Source organism: Manis javanica, chromosome 2, assembly GCF_040802235.1.
Source record: "Manis javanica isolate MJ-LG chromosome 2, MJ_LKY, whole genome shotgun sequence".
NCBI lineage: Eukaryota > Metazoa > Chordata > Mammalia > Pholidota > Manidae > Manis > Manis javanica.
This window is the reverse complement of record NC_133157.1, coordinates 212,604,670-212,631,972: the sequence shown is the minus strand read 5'-3', so window position 1 is coordinate 212,631,972 and position 27,303 is coordinate 212,604,670. Positions and strand designations below refer to the sequence as shown.

The window sequence follows — 27,303 nt, the reverse complement described above, 5'->3', positions numbered from 1 at the left end:
TTAGGATGAGGCCATGTGACTATCGTTGGTCCAAACCAAAAAAAAGTGAACAGAGAATGTTACTTTCAGATCAAGGAAGTTAAGAGCCTGTGTTCGTCATTCTTCTCTTTCTTCTGCCACAGCTTCCATGGATCCCGGATCGCTGCCTAAGGAAAGTTACTCCATGGATTCAACTGACCAACAGTTGTGAAGTAAGCAAGAAATCAACATTTATGATATTACGCTGGTGAGATCTAGGGCTTGGTGTGTCAGCTATCCTTAATTATCCTGACTGAAACACCAATGTTTCCTCTTTCTCTCCTCTTTCTCGGTCTCTCCCATTTTCTCATTCTCCTTGATCAGTCTTTCTGCAGGCTTATCTACTTACAGAGTCTTTTCAAAAGAAAAATCAGCTTTTGGATTAGTATAGCACAGTTGATAAAAGCACAGATTATAAATCAAGCTCTGCTCCTTATTAGCTTCGTGATCCTGGGAAAATTGTATAATCTTTCTGTGCACTGCTTTATTCAACTATAATATTAGAATGAATAATTTTACCTATCTCTAAGGGTTGTCATGAGGATTGAATGAGTCAATATATGTAAAGTACTTAGAACAGCCCTTAGTATACGGTATATGCTGTAAACATGTTAGCTGTTATTGTTATCTGTATTTTTTCTCTACTTTATTAATTTCTGTCCTTATCTTCATTGCTTCTTTCTCTCTTCTTCAGATTTATTCTCTTGTGTTTTTTTTTTCCCTTAGCACTTTTGGGAATATTTAGCTCATGTATTTATAACCTTTCTTGTCTTATGATAAATAATTTTAGAATATAAGCTCCTCACAGTACTGCCTTCACTGGTTCCCAGAAATTTTTACATGGAGTGCTTTTATTCACACTCAGCTATAAATTTAGTATTTCACTTACAAATTTTAATCCAAGTGCTTCATAGTTGTATGTTTTTTGGTTTATGGCTCTTTTGAATTTCTATAAGACTATATTTGGTTTTGGTTTCTAATTTTATTGAGTAATACTTAGAAAACTCTCTAAGATAATGTTTCTTTACAATTTATTGAGGGTTTTTTGTGATTCTGTACTTGATTGAATTGTGTGAATATTTCATGTGTACTTTGGAAGAAAAAGTGTACTCACTGGGTATAAAGTAGCTTATATGTCTTTTGGTACATAGTTATTAATTATCATGTATATTAATTTTTAATTTGTTTCCTTGAGCTATCTGTTTCTGACATACAGGCTTTTAAATCTCTAACAAGAATTACTAATTTAGCTATTTCTTCTCATAGTTAATCAATTGCTTTCAGAGATTATGTGTATATATTCTATGTGCTAATATATCATGATATATCATATTATATAATTATTATCATCTCTTTGGGGTCTTTTCTTTTTGTCAGCTCACATACAAAGTAAATACAAAGTAAACTTGTATCTGTTATGATTTTTTGCTTTAAATTCTATTTAGTCTGAAACTAATAGTCCTGCACCATGTTTCTTTTAGCCACATTTGCCTGGTTATTTTTCACTCTTTTTTTTTTCCATTTTAAATGCATTAAGTGTTGCACATAAGATTATGATTCGATGGGAAGAGAACACATACATACCTTCTAAAAAACGTGATTTATAAATTCTTTATTTAATGAGAGTATCAGAACTTAATGGAAGGAAGGTGGTAAACCAGGAACAGAAGCATATCTTTGAATGACTGTTTTCCTGCTTTGTTTCTATGTAGTGCACTGCTACAAGCGACACTTCCCATGAAGCCTATGTCTGGCAGGGTTCAGGAAAATGCCATATTTTTATTGCATATCTGTCTTTTTATTTCAGGCTTACAATGCAACTCCAGAACAGCTTATGCTAGAAATCATTTTACTTTATGAGAAAGCATAGAAACATACAGTTTTCTTGACTCTTGAACTAAATTTAGCACCAGAGAGACCAGATTCCTATCAATGCAGGGGGTGGGATGGTGTCCTTGAAAAACACTTTTACTTTCAGATTTCTAGTGTTCTGAAGAATCCCGCCTTATTCAAACTATTCCTTGGAAATAATTTATGGCCACAGCTCTTTCTCAATATTAGGATGAGGCTATTTCAGTGTGTGATTACAAATAAAAACCCAAAGAATGCAACAATGATTTATCATTTTTCACTCACATCATAGTTTGATGTGGGAAACATGGATCTTTGTGATTCTGCTCCAAAAGATGATTCAGGGAAATAGGATGCTATAAAAGCTGTAACACATGGCTCTTGAGTTGATCTAGCAGAGGAAAGGTGAATTAGAGCATCATATTTTTAAGGGCAAGCCTTGAAAGTAACTTACATCACTTCTGGCCAGTTAGCACAGTCCAGAACTCATACATTCCCAAAGTAGCAGTCAGGAAGACTGGGCAATGCCTTCTTTCTGTCTGCCTAAGAAGAGAAAATGGTGGTGAACACTTAGCATTGCTCCTGTCAAATGATCTAATTGAAATCTTTCTCTTTTGATTGGTATATTTAACCCAGTTAAATTTATTATACATTTCAGCTATTTCTGAAATTTTATTTCATGTGGTCTATTTATTATACTTTCTATTGCCTTTTATCTTTCTCTTTTACTAACTTCCATAGATAAACTAAATTCATCCTGGTAATTTCAAGGTCTAATGTTCTGCTTTAATTTTGTTAGTTACCCCTAACTGATTAAACCTTGTAGTTATTTCTCCTTGGCATTTCCAATATCCTTACTTCTCCCTTTAAGCACTATAGTGTGAATATTTAAAATTCCTGTTTCTTTCATATGCATCTATTCTGCCTCAACCAGAAAGATTGCTTTGTATATTAGTTTTTTTTAATAGTTCTGATCTTTATTTCTGTTTTTCCTCTCTCTTTTTCATATTCTACTGGGAATACCTGTTTTTGTGGTTGATAATGTGAACTTGGGGGATGTAGTTAAATCATAAGCCTTACTTCAAGGTGTGTTGAGGAAATGGGAACAAGGGATAGTGTTTATGAGTGAAGAACCTTTGGAGTTACCATCTTGGTCCAGGTAATCTTCATTTAACTACACTATCCCCAACTCTGAGGAACATTCCTCATTCCTTTTGAATGCTGTTGTGTCCATCCCGCACATTGATTCTCCACACTGTCAAATCATGGGGTGTTTGTGGAAATAAAAGAAATAAGAAACTATTGAGTCAGATCCAAATCACACTGACCAAAAACAATAGGTATTTATTTAGGTCATGAATCTGTTGGCCAGCAATCTAGTCTGTACAGCACTCTGGTCTGAAAGGAAATAACTCCCATGTCTCGGTATGGGCTGTCTGTCAGTGGGTGACTGTCGCATCTGTGGGCTGCTGGCTAGAGGGACTTGACTTTGCCCCTTCCCCCTGTGTCTCCTGTATCCCTCCAGCAGGCTAGCCTAGTCATGTTCTTACAGAACAGGAAGAAATGCAAGAGCTGGGGCAATCCCTGGACCCATACACTCTTCAAGTTTCTGTGCATATCTCATCTGTTGTCTAAAGCAAGTCACATGGTCAAGCCTGCTGTCACAGCATGTGGGCACTGCAAAGTCACACACATCAATATAGGGGAAGGTTAGAATATGGCCTCTGCATGTTTATAATAAAACTATTAAAAAGTGAGTAAAAGCTTTGGTGAAAAAAGATAGATATTTATTTATAATCCTTATGGTACTATGCCAAGCACTTTCTAGTATAATATGTGTTATTATCCTTTACCTTTTACCAGCCTTCCAGAACATTCTTGACTCTAGAAACTCTTCTATTTGGAAGCATTCAGATATTACTCAACCTTCCTGGAATCATAAAAGTTTCTCTGCACCTTAGAATTCCCTAGTTGTAGACTGAAAGTACTCAGGATTTCAAAATTTTCTCCATGTATTTGGGAGTTTAAAATGCTTACCGTGGTTGAATTCAATTTGACTAGCAGATGCCATAATCTAATGCTTGCTATGCTCCAAATTGAGAAATCCTTCAATGTTGCAGTTTTTGTGAAATAAATCCATTTTTTTATACGCTTCACCTATTTCCCCCCCCCCTTATCTTTTTGCTATTGAATAGTCTAAGTTTAAATTCGTGCATATAAAGTTTAGTTTGGGTATTGCTTTTGATATTAGTAAACTTTGGTGCTGTAATAGCTCCTAAATCATGATCACACTCAATACTGAGAAAAACTGATGATTCATGGAGGGGAGATTCCTTTGTCTAGAAGAAAGCAGAGCATCGCTGAATTATAAAAAAAAAATGTATTCTCTTTATCCAATTAAGTCAATTATTTCACTACTGGATTAGCATATCAGTGATAGGCAATAATATTGATATTAAAATTGTTAGCAATAGTGAGTCCACTATCACTGGAGACAGTCAAGCAAAAACTTTAGTTCTTGCCTGGGATCTTGGAGTAGGGATGTACGAATTAGGCTAGACTAGAAAATTTTGAAATTTTTACCCCAGCTCTGCGACTACAATGAACTCAAATTATATTTCATATTTCAAAGATATGAACATTATTATGTCCTGTTAATGTCCCCAATACTTCACAGTTAAGCTCTGCAGTGGCTCACCTGTGTGCCCACACATTGCAATCTTAGCAGAATTAAGGCACACACACTTGCTAAGAGTCAGAAACCAAATTCAAAGACTGTGTATTCTCACTTCCATGATCTCCATATGACTTCGATAAATAAGAATTTTTGCTTTAGTAAATTAAAGCTGCAGATAAAATACTGATTTTTTTCCTTTGTATTTTCTTAAAATAGAGTTGAAAATTTGCCTTTCCTTCCACTAATTTCAGTGTGGCAGATTGGCATTATTTCTAGGGTGTAATAAAAATTATTGGCAGGGAAGAGGAGAGTTGGGCAGGCAAGCTTTTTAAAAAATAGTCTCATTGGGTTGTTTAGTTACTAAGAGCCTATGTGGTGGATAAAATTGGGAACAGGAAAAACAAAGATGAATAAAATCCACTTCTTGTCCTTGAGGAATTTAAAAACTTATTGGAGAGGTAAAGAAGGGATTAGATACTACAATATTGAAAAAAATCTGTGCTTAATTATACATGCAGTGCAATGGGAACACAAAGGGGGGCAATCAGCATGGCGGTTAGGAACAGGCTTTTGGAGCAAGTGAAACCGAGCTGACTAATGAATGAGGAGGAGGATGAGAGGTTGTAATCTTTTGTGTATAGAACACTGAACCCAATTATCAAACACCTGTTCTTTTAAAGTATATTTCATGTTATATGAAAATTGGTGACCTATTAGACCATAAAGCAAGTCTCAACCAATTTTAAAGAATTAATACCCTATAGATCATGTAATACAATTAGGTTAGCCTCAATACAAAAAGGAAAAAAAACCCTAGAAAACTCATGTTTTTTGGAAATTAAGAAACACATGGGAAAATTACTCATGGAGCAAAGAAGAAATCAAAAAGCAAATTTAACTTAATTTGAATCAGATGATAATGAAAGTTCTATATGTATCATAACTTGTGGGATGCACCTACAGCAGTATTTGGAAGAAAATGTTTAGCTTTCAATTTTAATATTAGAAATGTGGAAAATGCTGAATATAATATAATAGCATCCTACTAAAGAAGTTAAAAAGTAAATAAGGAATCAGTATCACACAAAAGGAGGCAATAATAAAAATGAAAATAGAAAGTATCAATAAACTCAAAAGATGTTTCTTTACTGTGATAGGCTGCAAAATGCTACCCTTCCCCCACCAGGATATCCTCATCCTTGTCCCTGGAATCTGTGAATATTACCTTACATGGCAGAAGGCTTTGCAGGTGTGATTAAGTCAATAATATTGTTACTGGAAGATTATCCTGAATTATCTGGTTGCACCCTAATAATCACAGGGTCCTAGAGAAGACAGAGTCAAAGGAGAAAAGTAATGTGACAGTAGCAGCAGAGACGGCATGATGTAGCCAAGGGTGATGCTTAATTTTATGCATCAGCTCACTGGACCATGGAGTGCCCAGATGTTTGGTCAACCATTATTCTAGGTGGGTCTGTGATGTTTCTGGATGAGATTGATGTTTGAATCCATAGATTGAGTAAAACATTTCGTGCCCTACTCTATGTAGACCTCAACTAATCAATTGAAGACCTCAAAAAAACAAAAAGGCCAAGAGGGAACTCTTCATGCCTGACTTGTTAAGCTAGGACATTATCTTCTCCTGCCTTTGGATTTGAACTGAGACATCAGCTTTCCTGTATCTTAAGACTGTTGGCTCTCACACTGGAACTTATACTACTGGCTCTCCTTGTTCTTAGGCCTTCAGACTCAGACTCAAACTCAGACGGGAACTGCACCAACTGCAGATCTTGCAACTTTTTTGCCTCCATAACTTCATGAGCGAATTCCTTATCATATTACATACGTAAGGAATAATGATAATGAATTATACAATAATATTAATAATTTAGTATATATTATGTGTATATAATATTAATATACACAATATTAAATACATAATATTACATATACATGTGTGTGTATGTGTGTGTGTGTATTATGTCAAGGAATGCCAATAGTCTCTAGTAGCTAGAGGGGACAAAGAGAAGATTCCCCTCTGGAAGCTCCAGAAGCAAAGCAGCCTTGCTGGCATCTTGATTTTAACACTGTGAGATTCACTTCATACCACTGACTCCAAGAACTGTAAGACAATAAATTTGTGTTATTTTAAGTATCACATTTGCGATAATTTGTTATAACAGCTATAGGACACTAATACAACTAATAAAATAGGCAAACTTCTGCCAAACTGATCATGGAAAAAAGGATGAAATAGCCAAAAATATGAATGACAAAAAATAGGAAATTAGTGCAAATGCCACAGATATTAACATATCGTAATAGGATATTATGAACAACTTTGTAATAATATATTTGAAAATCTGTGATGAAATGGAAAAACTCTTGGAAAAATTTTTTATTATACTAACACTGATTCATAAGGAAATGAAAATCTTGAATAATGAGATAACCATTAAAATAACTGAACAAATAACTAAGATTTTCCCACAAAGATCTGAATGTTCAAGGAACATTTTCAATCTTATATAAGCTATTTCTAAGCATAGCAGAAGAATAAATATTATTCCATGCATTTAGTGAGATTATCAAAACTTTGGTATAAAAACCTCAAAAAGGCAATACGATAAAGGAAAATTATAGGCCATTTTAACTCTTAGACATAAATATAAAATTATAAATAAAATACTAGTAACTGAATCCAGAAATCCATTAAAAAGAAAGTACATCATGAACAAAATGGGCTTATTCCAAGGAATAAGCATTGGATTAACATTAGAAAATCAGTATAAAATTTACAAGAGAAAAATAGTAAATCATAAAAGCATTTCATTAGCTATAGTAAAAGATTAGATATAATTCAATACTTATTTATTTAAAAAACTACTAATAGAAAGGCCTTTCAAGAAGCTGATACAGGGTATTTAAAAGAATACAGAAAATATCATATATAAGGGTGAATAGTTAAAATCACTTCCTTTAAATCAGGAAAATGAAGTGTATAGCAATAATCACTCCTCTATTTGACACTTTCCTAGAAATCCTGTCCAATATAATAAGGCTGGATAACTTATAAATCATAAACCTTTCATTATTCTTTAACAATAAGATTGGCTCTGTAGAAAATGCAGAAGAATATATAGACAGATGATTGCAATCATAGCAGAAATTAGCAAGTTTGCCAGATATAAAATTAATATAAAGTCAATTACAATTTATACAACAGTACCACTTAGAAAATAAAATTTAAAAATAGTATTTACAATAGTATCAAAAATATATACCTAGGAATAAATTTAATAAAAGATATAAAACACTTTAAGGAGAAAATTATGAAACTTTATTAACAACATTAAAGAAAACCTGAATAGAGTAATATACCACATTCATGGATTGGAAGACTCAGTGTCCTGAAGCTGACAACTCTTTCCAATTCCTTTCATCAGTTGAGGACAATTCCAATCACTGATATGTGGAACTTTTTATAAGTATTTGTAAAAGTGTCATATCCCTTTACTCAAAAAAGTGAAATTTAAACAAAGTGTTTTTACCCTACTTTGTCAAATTATGAGCATATTGTTCTTCAGAAATAACATAAACTTATTTATGTGAAACTTGTTTTTGAACGTGTTATTGAGGAGGGTTTTTAAAAAATGAAAACATGTTTATACCTGAAAGTAAAGTGCTATATACAAGTGATTTGTATTTGAGAGAAAAATGTAAGAATGTACACTTGTTTTTCTGGCAGGGGTAGCCTAGTATCTTAGTAAAAGTTTTGATATAAATTACAGCCTGCTGAATATGTCTAAGCATAGAATACCCATCTCCCTATATGTCTCTGGAGAGCATTACACACAGAGTATAAAATGACTCCGGTCTCCCTACGAAGGCTGGAAGAGACAAATCTTGCTAGAAGAGGCCACTGGACAATCCTGCTGGCAGTCAGCAGCAGCTGAGGCAAAGAGGGACTCGCTAATCCTATTATATAGTGCCTGCCTGAAGCCTTCCCCATCCCCACGAGTCCACTCCCTGGTTAGCTTCTTGAGGGAAGTAAATAAGTTTTGCACTGTGTGTTATGTGCATTCAGTAATTTCTAAGTATCACCTATCCTTTGACTTTCTAAAACTTGAGTTAATACTCAGAACAAAATACAGTTAAAACCCCAAATATGATTAGTTGATTCCAAAATTTTGGAAGCACAAAGGGCAAAGAAGATTAGGATCATCTTTTAAAGAATAAGAATTTGTCTTATCAGACAAAAATAATTATTAAAGTATAACAAGTGTAGTAAATAATGCAGTGCAATGATACACAATTTGACACATGAAACAGAATCAAGAACCTAGAAAGAGAAACATACGTAATTGTCAACCTTATTTATGAAAGAGTTGGCATTTTGACTCCAATAGAAATAGGGGACTATGTAATTAATGAATTAATAATGCTCTAATAACCAATTAATTGTAGGAAAATAATGGAATTTAATTTTTGTCTCATACCATATGTCAGATTATATTCCACAAGATTAAAATTTGAATAAGAAAGTCAAAATTTTAAAGCTTTTAAAAGACAATACAAGAGAAAAGCTTTCTGACCTCGAATAAGGAAGCATTTCTTAAAGAAGCTGTAAAACACTCATAACTGAAGATAAATCAAATTGAAGATATTAAAAAAAGAGCATCTGTTTATCAAAATATACCATAAAGAGAATGAAAGGCAAACCACAAAGCATAACTGTGTTTAAAATATATAAAGAACTCCTACAAATTGAAAAGATGACCATGAGGAAAATGAGCAAGACTTGGATAGCACTTTATAGAAAAGTTAACCTGATTGGTGAACAATCATGTGTAAAGAGGTTGCACTCATCAGAAATTAGGCCACTAATCATATCCACTAGGCTAGCAAAAATTAGGAAGTCTAGCAATATGAAGTGATGATAATAGAGAGCTGTAAGAGCATTCATATGTTGCCAGAGGGAATGTATATTAGTATAAACACATTGGAAAACTCTTTAGCAGTATCTAATAAGTTGGAATATCACATAGCAAATTCATTCTTAGGTATATACATCAGAGAAACATTTTCACGTGAATATCAGTGACACTGACAATAATTTTGTAGTAGGAGTGCCATTAATCTGGGCAGTAGACCAGATCCATCAACAGTAGACAAATAACTTGAGATGTATTCACAAAACTGATTATTATAAGATGGTGAAAAAGAATGCGTTTCAGCTACAAGGAACAATATGGGTGAAATTCAGGAAAATATCAGTGCATGATTTCATCAACATGCAGAACTAAACATTAGTTAGGAATATAAGCATATGTCTTACAACTTTAGATAAGAACAAGATAATTATAAAAACAATATTTAGAATTTGATTACCTTTGTGAGGAAGAGAAAGGGATGAAACACAGGAGCAACACAGAATTAAAGGTGATAGTCTTTGCTTAATCTAATTGGTAGGTTCATGGCTGTTTTATTGTTCTTTATACTTTACACTTTTTTTTTACAAACGTATAGACGTATAAACATTCCTTTGAATTTGTTCAATAATTGGTAAATTTTTAAAAAGAGTAGCTACAATAGCCAAGATATGGAAGCAACCTCAGTGTCCATCAATAGATGAATAGATAAAGATGTGGCACATATTCACAATGGAATGTTATTCAGCCATAAGGAAAAAAGAAATCCTACCATTTGTAACAACATGTATAGATCTACAGGGTATTATGCTCAGTGAAATAAGCCAGGTGGAGAAAGACAAATACCATATGAGTTCACGTGTTTGTGGAGTATAAAAACAAAGCAAAACAGAATGAACAAAACAGCAGCAGACTCATCGACACTGATAAGTGACTGGTGGCTACCATGGGGGAGGAGCTGGGGTGGGTGAGTGGAGAGCATGAAGGGGATAAAAAGACACAAAAATTCTCAATCATAAAATAAGTTGGTCAGGGGAATGGTAGTACAACATGGAGAATATAGTCAATGATTCTACAACATTTTTGTTATATAGTGCCTGCCTGAAGCCTTCCCCAGTAGAGTAACTGGACTGGCTGGGTTGAGTATTTAATAACGTGGGTAACTGTTGAACACCCCCCGCCCCTGTGTTGTATACTTGAAACTGACATAAGGTTGTATATCAGTGATACTTCAGTTAGAAAAATAAGAGAGTAGGTGTGTTTTAGGGGTTTCTTGGGATAGGTGGGTGGAGAGAACAGCCTCTGCCAAGGCCCAGAAGTGGCAAACAGCCTAGTGCTTGGGGAAGATGTAAGCTGTGAGATATTAAAGAACTAGGTATTGAGAGGGAGGTGAGAAAGGGTGAAGGCAAATTAGGAGGAGTAGATGTGAGTCAAGAGGGACTTAGAGCAAATACAGAGCTTCTACTTTCTGCTGCAAATCATCAAAAATATTGTGAAGGGACTTCACATAGAGACTGACAGTTACAGTGCATTGTATGTAAGTCACTGTTGTAGTGACAAGGTGCAGAGCTGTGGCTCTCAATGCTGATGCATAACGCAGTCACAGAGGGAGCCTTTTAAAGATACAGGGCCTGGGCTCCACACCCCAGATATTCTGATATAATTAGTTGGAAATGATCTTGAGCTCAAATGTGACCAGGTGAAGAGAACAGATTTGACAGGAACAGTAATGATGGTGGTTGCAGTAGGTAGACTTTCAAGGTGGCTTCCAGTGATTTTTTGGCCACCTGGTATTCATGGTCATGTGAAGATCCTGACTTGCTTCAAATGAATAAAATATGGCAAACGTGATGGAAGATCATTTCAGAAATTTTATTACAAAAGATTGTGACTTCTGTCTCATTAGCTCATTCTCTCTCTCTCTCCTTTGGGCTGCTCACTCTGGTGAAGCCAGCTGCTATGCTGTGAGCTGTCCCCATGGACAGGTCCCTGCGGCAAGGAACTGAGGGGAGCCTCTGACCAATGGCCCGTGCGGGACTGAATCCTCCTCATGTCAGTGCACTTGGTTTGGAGCCTCCTGTAGTCAAGTGCTGAGATGACTGCAGCCCTGGTGGACTCCTTGGTTGCCACCTGTAAGTGACCCTGAATGAGAGGACCCAGTTAAGTCACACCCAAGTTCCTGACCCAGAGACACTGTGAGATGATAAATGTTACTTTGAGCTACTGCCCTTTGGGATAATGTGTTATGCAGCAGCAGATAATTGACAGAGTGACAATGATTATGGCAGGCAGAGTAATGGCCTCCCAAAGATGTCTGCGTCTTCCTTTCTGGAACCTCTGAATATGTTAGGTTACTGGCAAGGGGGCATTCAGTTTGCTAATCTTGTGACCTTGAGATGGGGAGATTAGCCCAGGAGCTCAGTGTAAGCACAGGTGTCCTCATAAGGGAAAGAGGGAGGCACTGTCATCCTGGGCAATGTCAGAGGGATGGAGCGAAGCACTGCTGGCTTTGAGGGTGGAAAGACCATGAGCCAAGGAATGCGGGTGGCCTCTGGCAGCTGGAAAAGGCAGGGACACAGACTCTCCCCTAGAGCTTTCAGAAGATACACAGTCCAGCCGACACCTTCATTTTAGCCCAGTGAGACACATTTTGGACTTCTGACCTCTACAACTGTAAGAGTACATCTGTACTGTTTTAAGCTGCCAAGTTTGTGGTCATTTATTACAATAACAAATTATTGCAATTATGCTAATGCTAGTAATAATAATGATAAAACTAACATTACCATTTATTCAGTGCTTACTATGTGCCTGGAAATGGGTTACAGAGTTTGACATGTATTATAACATGGAATGCCTGAGGTAGGCACGTTTATCATCCTTATTCTACAAAGGAAACCAGGGTTCAAAAGATAGATTGACTTGCCCAAGTTACATAATTAGTACGTGAAATTCATGCTTTAAAAAAAGATGCTTTTCTCCCCCAACATTTTCCTCCTACCATAAGACTTTCAAATTGATTGGACCTGAGAGGTGAGAGAGAGAGAGAGAGAGCAGAAAACAGATAAAAAGTTTCTATCCAATTTACCTACATTGCAGAGGGATAGGTAGTGATCACACCAGAAGGCTTTTTGCAGTAAGTCTTGTTGCTTTCCTAATAGGCATGTGGGAGGTCATGTCCTTGTTTTGATAATGGTGCTATTGCCAAAAGTATTTTTGAAAATGCCTCTCTCAGTAATCATCATCGGACCTGTAGCACATTGTTGGAAACCTGTTCGTGTGAGAAATTGTTAATCCTTTAAGAGTATTTTAATTTTCAGAAATATTTGATCTTTCAGAGCTAAACTGAGGAAGGTGGTTACTTATGAATGCCTAAGAAAATAGTAATAGCTACAATGTATTGATTCCTGGCAGTGCTAAGGATTTAACAACTCTTTTTTTTTTTTTAATTTAAGTCTCAGGGTAAGCCTACATAGTAGGTGTCATTATCTCTACTTCAAAGGTGAGGAAACCAAATTTGGGGAGATTAAGCAACTTGCCCATGATATGAGAGCCAATAAGTGGCCAAGCAAGAATAAAACTGAGGCTGGCTGGCTCCAGGTCCTGCATTCACAGCCATTGTGGGTAATGTTTTCTGAGAATTTCCTTCTGAGCACCCCGTGTTTAATGCTGTTAGGATACAGGGTGCTTATTTTACAGAAGATTGGTTGTCTCTAGCTATAACCCAACTTTGATCAACCAGGCTAGACCAGCCTTCTCAAAGGCTCCCAAAAACCTAGTTCCATGGGATCCATGAACAGGGAGCCTTGTGGGCATGTGATGTTTTTCATTGATTCTATAACACGCTATTTTTTCTCTCAAATTTTATCATCTCTAAGATTAAAATGCACCTTACCAGCACTGTCAGGTGGCAATTTTGATGTGCTTGTGTTTCCTAGACAATATATATCAGCACTTACAGAATAACTGTCCGTGGCTTGGTTGAAAATCATGGAGACAGTAATGAAGCAGGCTTCAAACAGCATACTCTTGGTAGTACAGGTAATGATATTGTGTGAAACACATGGGTATCATGTAACTCAGATTAAAAAATGACTCAGAAGAATTTGGTCTGTTTTAGAAATTTTAGGAATTCCTTAAATGACTGATTTCACATATATATCCAAAAGTAATGTATAATAAAATATTTGTCTAAATAATTCTAAAAGAATTAAAATAAAATTTCTTCTAAGTATTAAGAAAGTATCCAGTCTCAGTTTAACTGGCACATTTGTTTCTATATCTACATAAATTAATAGTGCATCTTACAATAGATACGGGCTTCAATTTGATGAAATAGAGTAAATTGAGGAAGCACTGGTCTATAAAGTTACTACATAAGCTTATTTCAGGGCATCTGTAAGTCCCGGGAGACAAAATCCCGGGGCAAAATACCTCAAAGGGAGAAATAAAGTTTAAAACCCGTTTATTGCTCACAAACTGCAGTCCCAAGCCGTCTTTCTTCTCCAGCTCAAGCAGGAACCACCCGGCCCTCCCCCTCACCTCTCAGGTACAGATAAGCCCTCTGTTGCCCAGGTAATCACCCATTGATATGGAGATGAGCTTCCCCACCCCTGAGGAAAGATGCAAATGAACTAAAGCCATAGCCAGGCAAGATATTCTGGAAATTTTACAATTTTACCCACAGCATCTCAGAGATTTGGATCTGCTAATGAACATCCAATAAGGAAAGAGCATTAAGTAGATTTTCCTTAAATATATTTGATTACTAAAGCATGGGTCATCTATATTGACAACCATTCAAGAAAATACATTTTGGAAAGTACTGAACCAGTTAATATAATCTGATAAAAATGAAAGATAGTCATCAAAATTTTTTGTAACTTGCAACTATTTTCTGAAGATAACTCCACAAGGAAAGTCTAAAATATTTTAAGTGATTAGAATATAATTAAGACATGCATTCTTTTTCTCGCAGTGATTTTTTTTGAAGAACAATGTTTATTTTTGAATGGGTAAATTCTATAATTCCAGTCCAAGTTCTGTAATTTGAGTCCAATGACACTCCTTCCTTCCCTCTTTTTCCTGCCTGCCCCTCTTAGTTTAGTATTGATCACTTTGCATGAGTAAATGTTTGCTGTGGCCATTTTCCCATTAGGCTGCAACTCCTCTAAGAGAGGATGCTTGTCTTTGTCTCCAAAATACCAGGCACGTGATAGAAGAGTTCCGTGCTAGGTGAGTAGGGCTACATCAGGGCTTGCAGTGGGGAGGCAGGGAGAAGGAAAGCCATGATACCATGATATGGACTTAAGATTGCCTTCATTATTCTTCTTAAAACAATCACTGCTGTATTAACTTGTTTGTGATACAATGATCCCTTTCTGTTTCTGAAAGATGGAATAGGGAATTGGGTATTAGATAGTTCTCTTCATTCCTAACAAGTATTTAAATGCCTTCACATTGAATTTCCCTTAATTGTCCCCATATCTGAGGCTGACATATCAGGTTTATTAAGTTGCCTCAGACAGATGATAACAAATTACATTTCATTTTAATTGTCCCATGCAATTAGCACATGATATTTGAAATTCCAGTGATGGGTAGGCATTGAGAAAGCTCCTCAAGCATTTGGACCAAGGAAGGGCTGCATTAACTCAGCTCACGATGTGTGGAGGATCTCAGTTTATACAAGTTATCCCCTCTGGATTCTATCAAATTTGTCATAAAACCTATTGCCCTTGCTGAAATAAAAACTAAAGAAATCAGTCCTTTTAAATAGGTATAGCTTCAAACTGAAGCTCTGATGTTTTCATTCATTCTCACTCATTCATTCATTTACCAATTTGTCAATCATATACTGATCTGCTGAGGTTCTCTATCATACTTGTGCAAAGTCTTTGCAGTGAACTGACCACCTGTTCTCCAAGCACAACACCCATCCATATGCTCTCTATGCATCTGCTTTGCTAACAGCTTTACTGTTTTCTTGACTCCTTTATCACCTTCCTCCTGGTTGTCTAGATTACAAATATGGACACAATTTTTTAATCTTCCCTCTTTTTCACACCATAATCCCGCATGCTTAAGTGCATGAATATGCATCCACGCACCTACATTCACAATCTGTCAGGAAATCCTCTTAAACCCTAAACTTCTCAAATATATCTGTCTTTTAGTCCCCATGCCATGTTGTGTTTGGGACTTGCTCATTTGCTTAGGTATTTTGCCCAGATTGTTGCAACAGCCTCCTAACTTGCTCCTGGAGTCCCATTTCCTCTAATCCATTTGGTATCATGCAGCCAGAATAACTTACGTTTTTCTAAAAAAATAGATCTGATCTTTCACTCCCTAGCTCAAACATCTTTAATGGCTCTCTATACTTGAAATAAAACTAAAAATTTCCATCTTCCATTTAGAATGTAAAAAGTTAGGAAGAGCATAGATCTTGCTGTTACAACTAAAAAAACAAAAAACAAATAATTTTGTAAAACACAACTTTCCTTGAGTCTATCAAAAAAGACGAAGTTGCAGGACAACTAACTAGTCACTTGAAATCTCAAGAAAGATGAATCTCTCCCTGGAGAAGTGTGATGTAAGTACTCACAGCTGATGCCATCTGCCATGCAAGCCAGAAATAATTTAGCTAAAAATTTCAACAAATTCAACAAATTGCCAAGGCTGAGTAGGGGACACCATAGTATATAGTGTCCTGGAAGCCTCTAAAACAAAGGAAATCTGCGTCCATTTTCAGGCTCCTCTCCACAGGGCTCCTTTGAGTGCTCACAAGAAAGTCTGGGATTTGGGTAAGAGTGTAGATTCAACAACCTTTATGATACCATCTTGCAAAAGGGGAACAGCAGCTGTGGAGGGGAAGGCACAGAGCCCTGTCTGGATCTTTCTCCTCCACTGTCCCTTTTGGAACAAAAGCTTTAAGGCATTGAGGGGAGGGGGTCAACGCTTATTGCCTCTAGGATATAGGCCAAGACCTTCTGCAAATAGAGTAAGGGAACCAGAAAAAAAATGGAAATGGGATGAAATATGTTCTGAGGCTAGACCATTAAAGATCCCTGGCCACTGGGGAGGATAGATTCAGTACCTATCCCTCCCAAGCGGTAGATAGGCTAAAGAGAAGGTGCCACCCCTGAGACCTAGGGTCAGAACACCTGACTAAAAATGAGTCTAAACAAGTGAAAAGCACACCTACATCCTCCACTGGCCCCACATACACAACACACACAGACTGGGCTGGTACTGGGGAAGGTCAAGAGCATAAGGATGTTATGTATAGAGAAACAGAAGAAAATGAAGGGGAAGACCTACAGTTGAAGGTGAAGCAATCACAGAAAAGTCCTCTGATAAACCAGCCCCCATCCCGAACACCACTTGTTGCTGGAGGAATTTGAAGCTTATGCTGGATATAACCATAGCAACACCAAGCCCCAAATCCAGCTCAATTTTTGGCTAAAGTGACTCGATATTGCCTTGCTAAAACCTGGCAAACTGTTTGACTATTTCCAATCATAAAATTATATATCTCACTTGGTACTATACTACAGAAGATGTTTTTTTCCAAATAGAAATTACAACACAAGAAGAAGAAAAATAAACATTTTTTAAGAAACAAATTAATCAACAAATGTATATAGAATGAGATGATTAAAATGTAGGAGAAAGCTCTGTGTAACCTTTGTTTTGTTAAAGAGTTTTTAGATAAGACCCCAAATGGGCAAGTTATAATTGAATAAAAAGGATCAATTAGACTTCATTAGACTTTAAACATTTGCTCTGCAAAAGACAGTGTTAAGAGAATAAAAAGACAAGCCACAGACTGGGAGAAAATGTTTTCAAATCACATAGTTGATAGAAGACATGTATCCAGAATGTGTAAAGAACTCTCAAAACTCAACAATAAGAAGACAGTCAACTCAATAAAAAATGGACAAACATGTACTTCTCCAAGGAAGGTATTGAATAGAAAATAGGCAAATTAAAAGACACTCAATATCAGTAGTCATTAAAGAATGCAGATGAAAACCACATTGAGTCACCACTGCCCATACATACCCACTAAAACAGCTAGAGGGAAAGGACTGGCAATACCAAGCACTGGTGAGAAGGGAGAGCAGCAGGAACTATCATTCATTAATCCTGGAAATGAAAAGTGGTTCAGCCACTTTAGAAAACAATCCATTTCTTATATAATTCAACAGACATTTATCATAGGATCCAGTGATCTCTCTCTTAGGTATTTACCCAAGTGGATTGAAAACTTACATTCATGTCATAACCTGTAAACAAATGTTCATAGCAGCTACTTATTAACAAAATCTAGGAACAACTAAGATGTTCTTCAGTAGCTGAATGGATAAAATATGGATTAAAAACTCTGGAACATTGATGCACGTGAATATATTCAGCAATAAAAAGGAGAGAGCTATTGATTCACAGAACCCTGCCAAGGACCCTGTTAACAATCATTCATCCAGTTCAATTTGTTTATTTTATTTTTATATGTTAAATATAATTCTGTGTTTTGAATATCATCTTGAAAACAGGGAGGAGATAAAAAAAAAAACCTACATTGCCTCCAAGGTAGCCCATCTGTAGATAGTGTTCAACTGAACTTCTCTCTGACAATTTTTTTCTTCCATTTGCACAGTGTTGGAGTCTGTACACAGCCGGAATTAGAATCTCCAGGTCCTCCTCTGTTCTCAAGTCTGCCATGGCTTCAGATCAGTGGGGCACATATGCATAGAGGATGAGAGCCTTGCTAACTATAACATAATTATTAAAAGCACATATTTTGAAGTCAGCACGGGAGTAAAATCATGACTTTGCCATTTACTGGCTATGTAACTTTAGGCAAATTATTTAACATTTAGAAGCCTCTCTTTCTTTAGTAACATGTCTGTAATAAAATCTATCTTATAATCTTTGGTTTGCAAATGGACTCCTGTATAAGGAGGACAAGTAGCAACCTAAGAGAGAGGCAGGCCACTTCCAATAGGCAGGAGGCACAAAACCATGAAAAATAGTAAATGTTGTTTTAAGCCTCTAAATTTGGGGATGGTTTACACCATAGCAACTGATAACTGAAGTAGCCAGGAAAAGTAATTAAATTTCTGTTTCTGGGAAACAAACGATTGATATGTATACCTTAAATGGAGAAGATTCTAGACTGTCCAAACTTACCAGGGGGCTTGTGACTTTTTGGAACATGAACAGTGGAGATTTGAAAAGACAAATAAAAAGAAATGTAGAACTAAGCTAGTCAAATACTTCCAGTGGAGAGCAGAGATGAGAGTTTTATCTGGCTTCTTTCTTGAATCAGCTCATGCAGTGATGTCCTGGTAATCTGGAAGGAGATGCTTAGAAGCCAGTTTACCCTAGCGTCACTATGTTTACCAAAGGCCCCTTCTTTTATACAGACATACCTTGTTTTATCACGCTTCACTTTATTTTTACAAATTAAAGGTTTACAACAATTTTGTGTCAAGCAAGTCTATCAGCACCATTTTTCCAATAGCATTCACTCACTTTGTGTCTCTGTGTCACATTTTGGTAATTTGGACAATATTTTTAAACCTTTTCATTATTACTGTATTTGTTATAGTTACCTGTGATAAGTAATTACAACTCACTGAAAGGTCAAATAATTAGTTAACATTTTTTGACAATAAAGTTTTCTGAATTAAGCTATATACCTTGCTTTTTTAGACAGAATGCTATCACACACTTCATAGACCATAGTACTATGTAAACATAACTTTTATATACACTGGGAACCAAAATACTCATTTGACTTTCTTTATTGCAATATTCACTTTACTGTGGTGGTCTGGAACCAAATTCAAAACATCCCTGCAGTGTGCCAGTATATGCCTTGCAGACAGAATGAACAATAGACTTCCAGGTGTAAGAGGAAGCTCCCTTACAGAGAACAAAATCTATTATAAAACAGCAGATAATGATTCCTGTGGGTGCTGTACCTCTAGGCTGCAAATCACACAGACCTGTTCTGCAGCTGGTGTACAAAGATGGAAATGAATGTATGAAAAGTGGTTTAGCAGAGTTGATGCATAAAGGAGAAAGTGCATCTTACACAAAGCTGGATATTGAGAAGTCAAGTCTGTCTTTTATTCATTCTATTTCCTTTGTTTAGATTTTTGGTCCTTTTTCTGCTGTCCTATTTATGGTGTTGTTGTTTGTTTGCAAGCCTTTTAAAATTTACATAAGCCATTTATGTACTTAACGTAGGTATCATTTGCTGTCATAGTTAACTATAAATCCTTTTTACTATTTCTTTAATTGGCTTTATTTTTTGGGCACACTAAAATAATATTTTTAAAGCTAACCTCTTTGTTGTAATGCATTCTTCTGTTGCTTTTAAAATTCAAAATTCCTCCTATATTTTCTTCCTTTTTTTGAGATTTTAAGATATTTAATTAAGCCCAAATTATTTTATGAATATTGCTGCTTTTGAAAGAGCTAAAGCAAGTTTTTTATTACTAAGGAAAGGATAAATTGAGTATATCCAGTTGTCTTAAGATTGTTGGAATATGTTACTTAAACCATCTGAAGGAATGAATTTGTCTGAGATATGTAGATTTTATGACTGCATGTAAATCCACAGGAAATTAGAAAATTTTCTAATCTATTTACTTCTTGTTCTGACTAGTTTACAAGTTCTTCACAAGATACTGAATTGTGTAGTATAGTCCTTGGCAAAACATGAACCATCAGAGTGCTAGTTCTGCAGAATGTTAATTTATATTGATGATAAAAGGGGTTGGTGGTAAAACACATTTGGGAAATATCATGTTGAACAAAATTAAATTGGATTTTTACTCAAGGTCTTCTCAGAGTATTTAATGTATATTGTGTATTTCCAAGTGTGTGCTGTAACATAGGAAAAGCACTGCCTAAGCTTACTTAACGATGGCCTCCTCCTGTCCCCGCCCTCCCCTCCACCAGAGCATCATACAGGACTAGTGTTCTGTGGAACATACTTTGGGCAATGCTGATGTGTTTAAAAGAAGCCTAAGCTGGACATTAGGAAATCTTGAGTAAGGCCCTTAGCCAATAAGGAGCAATTTCCTTATCTGTATAATAACCCCTGGACTTTCACAATAATTAGAAATCTGTAAAATTTTTAGTCTTTTCAAATTTAAAAATTTTAAACTTTAAAAGGTCTCTAGACACACGGGGCAGAGCCAACATGGAGGCATGAGTAGGACAGTGGGAATCTCCTCCCTAAAACATATATATTTTTGAAAATAAAACAAATATAACTAATCCTAAAAGAGAGACCAGAAGACACAGGACAACAGCCAGACTACATCCACATGTGCGAGAGCCCAGTGCCTGGTGAAAAGGGTAAGATACAACCCCCGGCCCAGCGGGACCCAAGCACACCTCCCCCCAGCTCCTGGCGGGAGGGAGAGGGAGCCCAGGACTGTTAAACACCCAGCCCCAGCCACCCGCACCAGAGCACACACACAGTGCATGTGTGGAGGACTGGAAACTAGGGAAACAGGGCAGTAAGACCTCTGAGCGGGTTCCGAAGCTGATACCCCTGTGACAAAGAAAAGCGAGTGCTTTTTGAAAGTCTTAAAGGAACAAGGACGTAACAGTTGGACGGAAACAACACAGGTCACAGCCCAGTGGCTGGAAATTACAGGGAAAACCGGGCGCAATAACCCCCTGGGCAACAGCTCTGAGACCCCTTATGGAGGTAAACAGCCAAACAACCCCCCCGTCCATTACCCCTCTGGGTGCTGCGAAAGCAGAGAAGCAGCCTAAGGCAGACCACGCCCTAAGAAAGGGAGATTCCTCCATACCGGCTGGGCAAGACACAAAGATCCAGTCTACATGCAATTACCCAACACAAGCCACTAGGGGTCACAATTGTCCCAGTAAAGAAAGGCCAGTAGCAAGTGAAAAGTTTGGCCCTCCCAGCTGACATTCAATAGCACCTGTCAACATGAAAAGGCAAAAAAATATGATCCAGACAAGACTAACCCAGACAACTTCAGCATCTGCTACATCTTCCCCTGAGAAGGAACGTGGGGAGATAGATTTAACCAGTCTTCCTGAAAAAGAATTCAAAACAAAAGTCATAACCGTGCTGATGGACTTGCAGAGAAATATGCAAGAACTAAGGAAGGAGAATACAGAAACAAAACAAGCTCTGGAAGGACTTCAAAACAGAATGGACGAGATGCAAGAGAACATTAATGGACTAGAAAACAGGGAACAGGAATGCAGAGAAGTTGATGCAGAGAGAAATAAAAGGATCTCCAGGAATGAAAGAATTCTAAGAGAGCTGAGTGACCAATTGAAAATGAACAATATACGCATTATAGGGGTACCAAAAGAAGAAGAGAGAAAAAGTGATAGAAAGTGTTTTTGAAGAAATAATTGCCAAAAACTTCCCCAAACTAGGGGAAGAAATGGCCTCTCAGACCACAAAGGTACACAGAACTCCCATGACAAGGGATCCAAGGAGGGCAACACCAAGACACATAATAATTAAAATGGCAAAGATCAAAGACAAGGACAAAGTATTAAAGGCAGCCAGAGGGGAAAAAAAGGTCACCTACAAAGGAAAACCCATCAGGCTATCATCAGACTTCTAAACAGAAACCCTACAGGCTAGAAGAGAATGGCATGATATACTTAATGCAATGAAACAGAAGGGCCTAAAACCAAGACTACTGTATCCAGCACGAATATCATTTAAATATGAAGGAGGGATTAAACAATTCCCAGACAAGCAAAAGTTGAGGGAATTTGCCTCCCACAAACCACCTTTATAGGGCATCCTACAGGGACTGCTCTAGATGGGAGCACTCCTAAAAAAAACAAAACACCCAACATATGAAGAAGGGAGGAGGAGGAATAAGAAGGGAGAGAAATAAAGAATCATCAGACCGTGTTTATAATAGTTCAACAAGCAAGTTAAGTTAGACAGTAAGATAGTAAAGAAGCTAACCCTGAACCTTTGGTAACCACAAACTTAAAGCCTGCAATGGCAATAAGTACATACCTTTCAATAATCACCCTAAATGTAAATGGACTAAATGCACCAATCAAAAGACACAGAGTAATAGAATGGATAAAAAAGCAAGATCCATCCATATGCTGCTTACAAGAGACTCACCTCAAACCCAAAGACATGCACAGACTTAAAGTCAAGGGATGGAAAAAGATATTTCATGCAAACAACAGAGAGAAGAAAGCAGGTGTTGCAATTCTGGTATCAGACAAAACAGACTTCAAAATAAAGAAAGTAACAAAAGACAAAGAAGGACATTACATAATGATAAAGTGCTCAGTCCAACAAGAGGATATAACCATTATAAATATATATGCACCCAATACAGGAGCACCAACATACCTGAAACAAATACTAACAGAACTAAAGGAGGAAATAGAATGCATTGCATTCATTCTAGGAGACTTCAACACACCACTCACTCCAAAGGACAGATCCACCAGACAGAAAATAAGTAAGGACACAGAGGCACCGAACAATACACTAGAACAGATGGACCTAATAGACATCTACAGAACTCTACATCCGAAAGCAACAGGATACACATTCTTCTCAAGTGCACATGGAACATTCTCCAGAATAGACCACATACTAGGCCACAAAAAGAGCCTCAGTAAATTCCAAAAGATTGAAATCCTACCAACCAACTTTTCAGACTACAAAGGCATAAAACTAGAAATGAACTGTACAAAGAAAGCCAAAAGGCTCACAAACACATGGAGGCTTAACAACACGCTCCTAAATAATCAATGGATCAATGACCAAATCAAAATGGAGATCCAGCAATATATGGAAACAAACGACAACAACAACACAAAGCCCCAACTACTGTGGGACACAGCAAAAGCAGTCTTAAGAGGAAAGTATATAGCAATCCAGGCATATTTTAAAAAGGAAGAACAATCCCAAATGAATGGTCTAATGTCACAATTATCAAACTTGGAAAAAGAAGAACAAATGAGGCCAAGGTCAGCAGAAGGAGGGACATAATAAAGATCAGAGAAGAATTAAAAAAAATTGAGAAGACTAAAACAATAGCAAAAATCAATGAAACCAAGAGCTGGTTCATCGAGAAAATAAATAAAATAGATAAGCATCTAGCTAGACTTACTAAGAGGAAAAGAGAGTCAACACAAATCAACAGTATCAAAAACGAGAAAGGAAAAATCACGACAGACCCCACAGAAATACAAAGAATTATTAGAGAGTACTATGAAAACCTATATGCTAACAAACTGGTAAGCCTAGGAGAAATGGACAACTTCCTAGAAAAATACAACCTTCCAAGACTGACTCAGAAAGAAACAGAAAATCTAAACAGACCAAATACCAGCAACGAAATTGAAGTGGTAATCAAAAAATTACCAAAGTACAAAACCCCCGGGCCAGATGGATTCCCCTTGGAATTTTATCAGACATACAGGGAAGACATAATACCCATTCTCCTTAAAGTTTTCCAAAAAATAGAAGAGGAGGGGATACTCCCAAACTCATTCTATGAAGCTAACATCACCCTAATACCAAAACCAGGCAAAGAGCCCACCAAAAAAGAAAACTACAGATCAATAGCCCTGATGAACGTAGGTGCAAAAATACTCAACAAAGGGGGCGGAGCCAAGATGGCGGCATGAGTAGAGCAGAGGAACTCTCCTCCCAAAACCACATAGAATTATGAAAATATAACAAAGACAACTTCCTAAAATAGAGACCAGAGGACACAGGATAACATCCAGACCACATCCACACCTGTGGGAACCCAGCACCTCGTGAAGGGGGTAAGATACAAGCCCCGGCCCTGCGGGACCCAAGTGCCCCTCCCCCCGGCTCCTGGCAGGTGGAAAGAAACCGGAGCGGTTTTTTTCTTTTTTTTGGTGAGTGCTTTTTGGAAGCGTTAAAGGGACAGGGACCCCAATACCAGGGAAACAGAGCAGTAAGGCCGGTGAGCGGGTGCCTGAGACCAGCGCCTGAGGACAAAGAAAATCGTGTGTTTTTCCCTTTTTTTTTGGCAAGTGCTTTTTGAAAGCCTTAAAGGGACAGGGACCCCAATACTAGGGAAACAGGGCAGCAAGACCGGTGAGCGGGTGCCTGAGACGGGCGCCTGAGGACAAAGAAAATCACGCATTTTTCCCTTTTTTTTTTTTTGGTGAGTGCTTTTTGGAAGCCTTAAGGGGACAGGGACCACAATACTAGGGAAAGAAGGCAGCAAGACTGGTGAGCAGGTGCCTGAGACTGGCGCCTGAGGACAAAGAAAATCGTTTATTTTTTTTCCTTTTTTTTTTCCCTCTTTCGTTCTTGCTGTTGTTGTTTTGGTTTCGAGAATGCTTTTTGGAAGCCTTAAAGGGGCAGGACAGGACACTAAGCCCAGAAGCAGGGAATCTGGGGATCTCTGGGCACTCTAACCCCCCGGGCAACAAGGGAGCACAGAGGCCCATTACAGGGATTGTCTCCCGGCCGCTCCCCATCCAACGGGGCTCCACCATTTTGAAGGAGCAGCCCCAGCCAGGCGACGCCCACAGCAACAGCAGAGATAAACTCCATAGCAACTGGGCAGGTAGCAGAAGCCCTGTCTGTGCACAGCTGCCAAGCATAAGCCACTAGAGGTCGCTATTCTCCCAGGAGAGGAAGGCCACAAACCAACAAGAAGGAAAGCTCTTCCAGCTGTCACTCGTACCAGGTCTGCAAACTATCTCTATCACCATGAAAAGGCAAACTACAGGCAGACAAAGATCACAGAGACAACACCTGAGAAGGAGACAGACCTAACCAGTCCTCCTGAAAAAGAATTCAAAATAAAAATCATGAAAATGCTGACAGAGATGCAGAGAAAAATGCAAGAGCAATGGGATGAGATGCAGAGAAAAATGCAAGAGCAATGGGATGAAGTCCAGAGGGAGATCACAGCTGTCAGGAAGGAGATCACAGAAGTGAAATAATCACTGGAAGGAATTATAAGCAGAATGGATGAGATGCAAGAGGCCATTGAAGGAATAGAAACCAGAGAACAGGGATGTATAGAAGCTGACATAGAGAGAGATAAAAGGATCTCCAGGAATGAAACAACACTAAGAGAACTATGTGACCAACCCAAAAGGAATAATATTCATATTATAGGGGTACCAGAAGAAGAAGAAACAGGAAAAGGGATAGAAAGTCTCTTTGAAGAAATAATTGCTGAAAACTTCCCCAAACTGGGGGAGGAAATAATTGAACAGACCACGGAAATACACAGAACCCCCCAACAGAAAGGATCCAAGGAGGACAACACCAAGACACATAATAATTAAAATGGCAAGGATCAAGGACAAGGAAAGAGTTTTAAAGGCAGCTAGAGAGAAACAGGTCACCTATAAAGGAAAACCCATCAGGCTAACATCAGACTTCTCAACAGAAACCCTACAGGCCAGAAGAGAATGGCATGATATACTTAATGCAATGAAACAGAAGGGCCTTGAACCAAGGATACTGTATCCAGCACGACTATCATTTAAATATGATGGCGGGATTAAACAATTCCCAGACATACAAAAGCTGAGGGAATTTGCTTCCCACAAACCACCTCTACAGGGCATCTTACAGGGACTGCTCTAGATGGGAGCACTCCTAAAAAGAGCACAGAACAAAACATACAACATATGAAGAATGGAGGAGGAGGAATAAGAAGGGAGAGAAGAAAAGAATCTTTAGACAGTGTATATAACAGCTCAATAAGCGAGCTAAGTTAGGCAGTAAGATACTAAAGAAGCTAACCTTGAACCTTTGGTAACCACGAATCTAAAGCCTGCAATGGCAATAAGTACATATCTCTCAATAGTCACCCTAAATGTAAATGGACTTAATGCACCAATCAAAAGACACAGAGTAATAGAATGGATGAAAAAGCAATACCCATCTATATGCTGCTTACAAGAAACTCACCTCAAACCCAAAGACAAGCACAGACTAAAAGTCAAAGGATGGAAAAACATATTTCAGGCAAGCAACAGTGAGAAGAAAGCAGGAGTTGCAGTACTAATACCAGACAAAATAGACTTCAAAACAAAGAAAGTAACAAGAGATAAAGAAGGATACTACATAGTGATAAAGGGCTCAGTCCAACAAGAGGATATAACCATTCTAAATATATATGCACCCAACACAGGAGCAACAGCATTTGTGAAACAAATACTAACAACTAAAGAGGGAAATAGACTGCAATGCACTCATCTTAGGAGACTTCAACACACCACTCACCCCAAAGGATAGATCCACTGGGCAGAAAATAAGTAAGGACACACAGGCATTGAACAATACACTAGAACAGATGGACCTAACAGACATCTATAGAACTCTACATCCAAAAACAACAGGATATACATACTTCTCAAGTGCACATGGAACATTCTCCAGAATAGACCACATACTAGCTCACAAAAAGAGCCTCAGTAAATTCCAAAATATTGAAATTCTACCAACCAATTTTTCAGACCACAAAGGTATAAAACTAGAAATAAATTCTACAAAGAAAACAAAAAGACTCACAAACACATGGAGGCTTAACAAGATGCTTCTAAATAATCAATGGATCAATGAACAAATCAAAATAGAGATCAAGGAATATATAGAAACAAATGACAACAACAACACAAAGCCCCAACTTCTGTGGGATGCAGCGAAAGCAGTCTTAAGAGGAAAGTACATAGCGATCCAGGCACACCTGAAGAAGGAAGAACAATCCCAAATGAATAGTCTAACATCACGAGTATCGAAACTGGAAAAAGAAGAACAAATGA

At 37.5% G+C, this 27,303-nt stretch overlaps 1 protein-coding gene across 17 annotated transcripts in view; it reads left to right on the top strand.

Annotated features, from left to right (window-relative positions):
- The window catches only part of LRATD2 (LRAT domain containing 2), a 305,269-nt gene that overhangs the window by 202,506 nt on the left and 75,460 nt on the right, over nucleotides 1-27,303 (top strand). For 14 of the 17 annotated variants that reach the window (XR_012128502.1, XR_012128508.1, XR_012128503.1 and 11 more), the window contains one exon: nucleotides 123-191. The gene's annotated coding sequence lies outside the window, so the exon portion shown is untranslated. Of the gene's footprint in view, nucleotides 1-122; nucleotides 946-11,427; nucleotides 14,193-27,303 lie in introns of those variants that run through there. The other 3 variants (XR_012128511.1, XR_012128506.1, XR_012128510.1) reach the window with 3 other exon arrangements.